The sequence below is a fragment of the Bos javanicus genome, chromosome 19 (assembly GCF_032452875.1).
Source record: "Bos javanicus breed banteng chromosome 19, ARS-OSU_banteng_1.0, whole genome shotgun sequence".
NCBI lineage: Eukaryota > Metazoa > Chordata > Mammalia > Artiodactyla > Bovidae > Bos > Bos javanicus.
The window spans coordinates 50,934,680-50,944,412 of record NC_083886.1 but is presented as its reverse complement, the minus strand read 5'-3'; the positions used below and the strand labels follow the sequence as shown (position 1 = coordinate 50,944,412).

Below are 9,733 nucleotides of genomic sequence, written 5' to 3'. Positions count from 1 at the left end.
GTAAAACTGGAAACTAGATTCAATTTTCGATAACCTTACAGTGATATAAATCTTGAGGGAAGCCTTAATTGTTTTTAGAAAGCTTCTGTGTTTATCTAGACTGTACCTTGTAAAAAAGGCATTTCAAGATGTCATTATATGAATATTCAGAAACTAATAGAATCTAGATAAAAATATGTGATAATCTATAGATATCATTTACATTGGGGCTTAAAAATACATTACTTCAAGTGAAAAACAAGTCTTGGAAACAAGTTCTTTACAATTCCATTTGCTCTTAATTCCTTAGCCTCAGTCCTTAAAAGCAGATTTATAAAAGGGAGATGAAACAACTTCTCAGGATAAAAATTTGAAACTCTAAAAGTATTGATATTTTAATTGTATGAAATTGATTCTATAATTATAGCTGGTGCTGGGAATGACAAAACCCTTGCTGAAGTTTTTCCATGAGAAAGCTGGTTTTTTGGCTCCCTGGAGCTGGTGGCTTTAGATTATAAGCTCTTTGGAGGATGGTGATTGTCATGCCTCTTTCTAAAAAACTCTCCCTCTTTTTCTTTCTTTTTAATGGTGTTTTGCACACTGTGGTTTCTTAGTTAAGGTTGACTATGAATTTATGGTCATTTAAATTCAGATCACAAGTCTGTTCTCTATGTCTGTATCTCCATTGTGTGTTCTTAGTTGCTCAGTCATGTCCGACTCTTTGAGACCCCATGGACGTAGCCCACCAGGCTCCTCTGTCCATGGGGATTCTCCAGGCAAGAATACTGGAGGGGGTTGCCATGCACCTCCTCCAGCGGATCTTCCCAACCCAGTGATAGAACCCAGGTCTTCCACACTGCAGGCGATTCTTTACCATCTGAGCCACTGGGGAAGCATCTTCATTGCTGCCCTGCAAACAGGCTCATCAGTATGACCCTTCTAGGTTCCATATATATGTGTTTTAATAGGATATTTGCTTTTCTGTTTCTTACTTCACTCTGTATAATAGGCTCTGGAGTCATCCACCTCATTAGAACTGATTCAAATGTGTTCCTTTTTATGGCTGAGTAATATTCCAGTGGATGTATGTACCACTTCTTTATCCATTCATCTGCTGATGGTGGGATGAATTGGGAGAGTAGCATTTAAACATATACTTTACCATACGTAAAATGGATAACCAGTGGGAATTTGTTGTATGACGCAGGGAGCTCAAATCTGGTGCTCTGTGACAACCTAGAGGGATGGGATGGACTGGGAGTGGGGAAGGAGGTTCAAGAGAGAGGGTACGTGTGTATACCTATGGCTGATTCATGTTGTTGTATGGCAGAAGCCAACACAATATTGTAAAGCAATTATCTACCAGTTAAAAAATAAAATAAATTCAGATCCAATTTTTGTGTTGATTCTGGTCTGAAAAACAGGAAAAGGGTATATTAATTGCTCTTTTAAATGTTTTGTTTCTTATTGAATAGTTATGAAGCAATACAGCCATCCACTCATTGCCCAGTTTAATAAGTAGAATGATAAACAAGTTCATTTAGCCTTCTGTGTGCCCCAACTGATCCCAGGCTCTCTATACACGTGGCGTCCCAGAGGAGGTAGTCTTTAACAGCTTGCTGGGGTTTTTCTCTATTAACTTTTTACCTTGAAATATAATTCATATAACATAGACTTCATTCTTACACTAAGTGTACAGACCAGCAGTTTTAGTGTATTCACAAAATTGTGTAGCCATCACCACTCTTATTCCAGAACATTTCTACCACTCAAAAAGCAACCCTGTACCCACTGGTAATCACCTCCCCAGCCCTTGGCAACCACTGATCTACTTTCTGTGTTTACAGATTTGCATGTTTCAGACATTTCATATAGATGGAATCATGCAATACTCGGCTCTCTGTGTCAGCGTCTTTGCTTTAGCATGGCGTTTTCATGATTCCTTCATGTCGTGTGAGTCAGTACTTCATTCTTTTTTATAGCTGAATATTACTTTATTGTAGGGATATATCACATTTTGTCTTTACAGTTATCAGTTGACGGACCTTTGGATTGTTTCCACGGTTTCAGTTCTGCTGGATAGATACACCTCGAGGTGGAATTGCTGGGTCTTATGGAAAGTCTGTTTAACTTACTGAGGAACTGCCAGAGTCTTTTCCACAGTTGATGCACTGTTGGAAACAGTGTCAGACTTTATTTTTCTGGGCTCCAAAATCACTGCAGATGGTGACCGCAGCCATGAAATTAAAAGACGCTTACTCCTTGAAAGGAAAGTTATGTCCAACCTAGATAACATATTCAAAAGCAGAGACATTACTTTGCCAACAAAGGTCTGTCTAGTCAAGGCTATGGTTTTTCCAGTGGTCATGTATGGATGTGACAGTTGGACTGTGAAGAAAGCTGAGCACCGAAGAATTGATGCTTTTGAACTGTGGTGTTGGAGAAGACTCTTGAGAGTCCCTTGGACTGCAAGGAGATCCAACCAGTCCATCCTAAAGGAGATCAGTCCTGGGTATTCATTGGAAGGACTGATGCTAAAGCTGAAACTCCAGTACTTTGGCCACCTCATGCAAAGAGTTGACTCATTGGAAAAGACTCTGATGCTGGGAGGGATTGGGGGCAGGAGGAGAAGGGGACGACAGAGGATGAGATGGCTGGATGGCATCACTGACTCGATGGACGTGAGTCTGAGTGAACTCCGGGAGGTGGTGATGGACAGGGAGGCCTGGCGTGCTGCGATTCATGGGGTCGCAAAGAGTCGGACACGACTGAGCGACTGAACTGAACTGAATGACGAGTAATACTGGACATCTTTTCTTGGACCTATTGGCTATTTGCGAATCTTTGAAGAAATTTCTATTCAGGTTACATTGTCCTTTTATTGTTGGGTTCTAAGAGTTCTTTCTGTATTCTGGATATTAGACCCTTATCAGGTAACATGATTTGCAAAAATATTCTCACATTCTTTGGGTTGCTTTTTCACTTTCTTGATAATGTCCTTTGAAGTGCAACAGTTTTAAATTTTTATTAAGTTCAAGGTATCTACTTTCTCTTTGATTTCTTGTGCTTTTGGTGTAATATTTAAGAAATCATTCCCTAATCCAACGTCACAAAGATTTATACTTATGTTTTCTTCTAAGAGTTTTATCATTTAAGCTCTTACATTCAGGTCTTTGGTCCATTTTGAGTGGATTTAGAATATGAAGTGAAGTGAAAGTGTTAGTCACTCAGTCATGTCCGACTCTTTGCGATTCCATGGACGTAGCCCACCAGGCTCCTCTGTCCATGGAATTCCCCAGGCAAGAATACTGGAGAGGGTAGTCATTCCCTTCCCAACTCATGGGTCAAACCTGGGTCTCCTGCATTGCAGGCAGATTCTTTACCGTCTGAGCCAGATTTTTGAATGTGATATAGAGTAGTGATCTAAATTCATTCTTTTGCATATGGATACCCATTTTGTCCCAGCATCATTTTTTAAAAGCCTACAGCACCAGTATTCCCAGGTGGTCTCCCATCCAAGTACTTCCCAGGCCTGATCCTGCTTCACTTCCAAGATCAGATGAGATTGGGTGTATTCAGGGTGGTATGGCCATAGACTCAGCATCATTTTTGAAAAGACTATTTTCCCCCTTATATTGCAGAACTCAATCTATTCTACTCAACATTTTGATCCTGAAATTGAAACACATGGCCCTGATTCATTCATTTTTATGGCTGTATGCTGCTGCTGCTGCTGCTGTTTACTCGCTAAATTGTGTCTGACTCTGTGACCCCATGGACCGTAGCCTGCCAGGCTCCTCTGCGCATGGGATTCTCCAGGCAAGAATACTGGAGTGGTTTGCCATTTCCATCTCCCAGGGATCTTCCTGACCCAAGGATCAAACCCGTGTCACCTGCACTGGCAGGTGGATTCTTTACCACTGAGTCACCTGGGAAGCTAAGCCCTTATGGCTGTCTGCTGCTGCTGCTGCTGCTGCTAAGTCGCTTCAGTCGTGTCCAACTCTTAGCGACCCCCTGGACTGCAGCCTACCAGGCTCCTCCATCCATGGGATTTTCCAGGCAAGAGGACTGGAGTGGGGTGCCATTGCCTTCTCCTTATGGCTGTATAGTATCCTTCATATGAATCTGCCGTGATGTATTTAATTCATTCTTCTATCCATGCACAGTGGGTTGTTTCCAGAGTTTTGCTTTTCTGAACACTGTGGCTGGTAACATACTTGAGCATGTGTTTTTCTTCCCACGTGTGAGAGTCTTTCTGGGGAATATGCTTAGGAGTGTAGAGTTATGCACATGTTTCCCCAAAGTAATTGTAATATTTATGTTCCTATGAGCAATGTAGAAGAGTTTACATTTGGAAAAATTCAGTTTTTAAATATTCTATTTGTTTAGTGTCTCTTTGAAAAGTCATTACCTAAAGGAAAGAAGTAGTAAAATTTGCAAGTGGAATGTGCCTCTTAGGGCTTCTGATATTTTATTAGCAAGAATTGTTCTAAACAAGCAAAAGGCCAAGAGCTAGAGAACTGAGTATCCAATTAGTATCTCTATAAATTTGTAAATATTAGTGTGAGGCTTAAACAGATCTTTATCTGGTTGAGATGATGAAGCTTTTGCTAGTAGTAAATAAGAGTGTGTGTTTGTTCATTAAAGCAACATCACACCAACCTATTATTACTCTCTTATATAGGGTCTGGAGCGACTATAGTATAGCAGTTGGCAGAATCAGGGCACCAAGAGTAGAGGAGGGAGGCTTCCCTTTCTTGGAGCCTGCATATTAGTGCAGAATAGCTATGCTAAGACCAAACTGTGTCCATGGTGATGAGAACCATACCCGATCTCATCCTATAGCATTATGCGAAAGTTGACTGACAAAGTTGAGTAGGTGGTACCTAGAACCTTGAAGGAGATGAAAGTGTTCTCTCCTTGTGATTACAGGGAGTTACACCTGGAAAACACAGCAGGCTCTATACTGGACCACCAGTGTGGTCCAGGTAGATGGGTGTCAACAGGGATGGCCATGTAGAAGGTGAAGAAGGGCCTTTGGAAGGCAGACAGATGGGAGACGCAGGCAGCTGACCTGGCAGCATCAGAGAAACATGTGGGAATGTGCTCCAAGTCAGAGTGGGGCTCAGGGACAGGATGTCAGTTACAAAGCAGGAGTGAGGGAAGAGGAGATTGGTAAGATGCCCCAACCCTAGGGGCACTCGAGTAGCTCATCAGACCTTGTATTCCAGAAACTGAAACTCTAATACAAGGAGGCAACTTGATCTCAGGAATAAGTTGATGTTATGCCTAGTGTCATAGACTGAATGATTATGTCCCTCCCAAATTCGTATGTTGAAACCTAATCCCTAATGTGATGGTATTTAGAAATGGGGTTTATGAGAGGTGATTAGGTCGTGAGGGTAGATTTGCGTCATGAATGGGATTAGCATGCTTATAAAAGAGACCCCCAGGGACTTCCCTGTTGATCCAGTGGCTCAGACTCCAAGCTCTCAATGCAGGGGGCCTGGATTCAATCCCTGTTCAGGGAACTAGATCCCACATGCTACAACTAAGACCCGGCGCAGCCAAATAAACAAACCCAGACCACCTTGAAGGTTGTCCCACTACTTTGAATAATAAATCCAACTCCCTAACACATATTCTTGTAGGATGGACTCTCAACTCAACTTTGCAGCCCTATTGGTTGTCTTCTGCATTCAGACATTCCTTGGCTGCCACACCAGGCTGTGTATGTAGACTGCCCCAGCCCTTGTCAGTTGCCGTGCAAGTTGGGGCAGAGGTCTGCAAACTACACTCAGTTTTTTTTAATCAATAAGGTTTTATGGGAACACAGTCTCATTGCTTCCCTAGCACACTGTCTATAGCCACTTTCTTACTACAGTGGCAGAGTATGACAGTGTCTGCATGCTAAAATATTTGCTATCTTGCTCTTTAAGTTTATCACTCCCTGGTCTGGAGTTAGAAACAGGCAGAAAACCACAGAAAAGAAACACAAATGGCCAGGAATAATGACATGGTCACGAGGAATGCTGTGCCATAAAGAACCGTAGGAATGCCGTGCCATAAAGAACCGCAGGGGAACCTCTTTCTGTAGGGTGCTCCCCGTGCATCTTCATGTACAGCCGAATTGAAATTCTCATCGTTATCTAGTTCTCCTCTATGTGTTTCTGACTCCCAATCTTTGCCTGGCCTCCCCATCTACTATGCTCTTTTGTTGCCATCCACTGGTATCAAAATTTTGCCTGCCCCTCAGGGGTCAGATGGGATGCCACATTCATAGAGAAGGTTTCCTGTCTCCTCAGCCATAATTCATTTCTCTCCTGCCTTTCTGTTTCTTTTGGCTGCTGGGAACCTGGGAATCTTAATTCCCTGACCAGGGATTGCACCTACAGGCCTTGTATTGGAGGCGTGGAGTCTTAACCACTGGACCACCAGGGGATTTCCATCTCTTGCTTTTCTTTAGCTCGGGAACCTCTCTGGGTGTCACTTCCATTAAATATGAAGTTTCTTAATACTAAGACTCATGTCTCATTCTTCTCCAAATCCCTACGGTCAACACACCCTCTTTTACAGTGAGTTTAAGCCTTTTTGCCTGACATTTAAAGTCCTCCAGGGCAGACTTCTCCCAGCCTCATCTTTTGCCCCTGTCCTATCCTTTGACCAAATCAAACTAATTATGGTCCCCCAATGTACTATGTAGCTAACTTTTAATATCTCTTCTTTTTATTGCCTTGGCTCTCTTGAAAAATCAGAGCTAATGAAATGTTGGCTATTACAGTTCTATGAACATGGTTATGTAATGGCCTTACAAGGCCCTTAATAAATGAAATCTAAAATGTTACATCTTTTCGAACCCAGAAACTCATTCAAACTTTATTCTCTTTGAAGATTTATAACATTTTTTGAAGATCATGTTGTCCTCTTCTTTCTTCTGACTGGTTTGCCAGGAACTTTGGTTGAAAATGATAAAGTCCCAACTTAGATAGGATAAATACGCAATAGTCATGTCTTCTGGAAGGAAAACACTGACTTTTAAAAATGACTCTTGCCTTGAAAAACAAGCCTGAATGTTTTTTATACTCATGTGTAAAAAATACTGCTATTCTTTGCTCTCAGTTGCGTGTTGAAGAATAATTGCAGAATTGAAGGCACGCCAATATCAGCGTCATGTATGTTTATGTGAAATAGCGTGACAGTGACTGGACTCTTAGGAACACAGGTGCTAACTCTAAAAAACTCATTTAACTTTCCAAATAATGCTTTGCCCCTTTCTGTGTGTAAGTGTGCACCCCTTTTCATTGTTCATATGAATGCTATTTTATTTACAGTGAAATTTTGTATAATTTCAGTCACTGTCAGATTAAGAACCTATGGTTGCAGCTATAGATAACTTAAACCTAGGGAAAACAAAATAATCATGGGGAGCTGGGCGAGATAACAGTATATTTCTGCCTAGATTCTTCAGCCCCCTACCTCTTGGTACCGAGATGCTGATATACCTGGATGGGGTCCTACCATATTTGAAAATGGCTTAGCTAGTGAAGAATCTGCCCGCAATGCAGGAGACCTGGGTTTGATCCCTGAACCAGGAATATCCCCTGGAGAAAGGCATGGCTACCCACTCCAGCATTCTTGCCTGGAGGATTCCATGGACAGAGGAGCCTTGTGGGCTACAGTCCAGGGGGTCGCAGAGAGTCAGACAGGACTGAGCGACTAACATGAGCATGAATATGTGAAAAGTTCAGTTTTTGCTGCACCACACTCTTAAAATTTTAATTATTTATGGCTGTGCTGGGTCTTCATTGCTGCGTGAGCTTCCTCTAGTTGCGGTGAGTGGGGGCTACTCTCCAGTTGGGGTGCGCAGGCTTCTCACGGAGGTGGCGTCTCTTGTTGCAGAGCGCGAGCTCTAGGGCACTCAGGCTTCAGTAGCTGTGGCACACGGGCTCAGGAGTTTCAGCTCACTGGCTCTTAAGCTCTGGCTTAGCAGTTGTGGTCACAGGCTTAGTTGTTCTGCAGCATGTGAGATCTTCTTGGACCAGGGATTGAACCTGTGTCCCCTGCATTGCAGGGTGGATTCTTAACCACTGAACCACTAGGGAAACCCATTTGTACACTTTAAAAATAACTTCTCATCAACTGTCCTGCTAAGAGGATACTTTTGTACTCAGTATTGTGAAAAGTTCTCTCTGGTTTCCTGTAGACATGGAGGTTCCAACAGCTTAGTCAATGGAAAGAGGCAACATATTAGGGTATTCTTCCCTTGGGAAGTGGTATGATAAATCTCACCAAGAGATGATTTGAATCTTAAGGCTACCAAGCACATAACCTCATTATCAGGAGATGATTGGGTAGTAGATTAAGATCTGCAAGGAGATCCAACCAGTCCATTCTGAAGGAGATCAGCCCTGGGATTTCTTTGGAAGGAATGATGCTAAAGCTGAAACTCCAGTACTTTGGCCACCTCATGAGAAGAGTTGATTCATTGGAAAAGACTCTGATGCTGGGAGGGATTGGGGGCAGGAGGAGAAAGGGACGACAGAGGATGAGATGGCTGGATGGCATCACTGACTCGATGGACGTGAGTCTGAGTGAACTCCGGGAGTTGGTGATGGACAGGGAGGCCTGGCGTGCTGCGATTCATGGGGTCACAAGGAGTCAGACACGACTGAGCTACTGAGCTGAGCTGAACTGATTACCTTATAGACAGTTGTAAAGCCCCCCATACCTATTTTGCACCCTCATGGACTATAGCCTGTCAGGCTCCTCTGTCCATGGAATTCTCCAAGAATACTGGAGTGGGTAGCCATTCCCTTCTCCAGGGATCTTCCCAACCCAGGGATCGAACCCAGGTCTCCAGCATTGCAGGCGGATTCTTTACTGTCTGAGCCACCAAGGGAAGCCCATACCTATTTTTATTAGAGACTAAATTTCTAACTTGTTCAATTGGTTTGTTTATGGCAGCACTGCTCTGCTGTTCCTAGGAGAAGACAATTTTACATTTAAATGGAATATTCTAACTTTGCCTAGTAAGTAATGACCTAGAAATTACAATGCAGGGAAATGGGATTTCAGTGTTTCATGAAAAAAAGTTCCTATCACTAGAGCATCACATTTTTCATTCTTTGGCTAGGTAGGCAGATTTCTGCATGTTCTGTGAAAAAGTCTTGCTGGAGGAGGAGGAAGCAAAAATGAAAGACATTAGCAACTGGGGATGGCAGTCATTTTGGGGACTCTACTTAATATAAGCATGATGAAAATGAATGCCTTTGACCAGAGAAAACAGGCATGACTGATGCCCTGGGTTGTGTTCGGAGGTCTATCAGCCTGTGGGAACTTCATGCTACTTGGCTCTAGCTTGGCATTACTGAGTAACCCGTTCTTTTTATGCCAGCTGATCAGTAAGGAGCAGAGGACAGCACCTCTTTGCCCAGATTAACACTAGATTGATGTCAGTGAATTTAAGCAGAGACTTTACTGTGGCTTGTAACCACGAGTAAAACCTTGCTTTGAGGAAGAAGGAGAAAAGGAGAGGAAAAAGGTGGAAACAAGAAAGTTGTCAGGGTCTTCCCGTGTGGCTTAGCCTGCATGCTCCCAGTGCACGGCGCCTGGGTTCGATCCCTGGTCGGGGAAGTCCTGTGCCGTAACTGAGAGTTTGTGTGCACAGCTGAAGATTCCACATGTCACAACTAAGATCTGGTGTAGCCAAATAAACAAATAAAAATAAATAATATTTTTTAAAAAGAAAGATGGC

General features: G+C 42.8%; 1 non-coding gene across 1 annotated transcript; it reads right to left on the bottom strand.

Moving 5' to 3' along the window:
* Positions 1–3,458: 3,458 nt before the first annotated feature.
* Positions 3,459–3,576, bottom strand: LOC133233076 (5S ribosomal RNA). Its single transcript, XR_009731560.1, has one exon. It is a non-coding gene; the product is annotated as a 5S ribosomal RNA (ribosomal RNA).
* Positions 3,577–9,733: the final 6,157 nt, after the last annotated feature.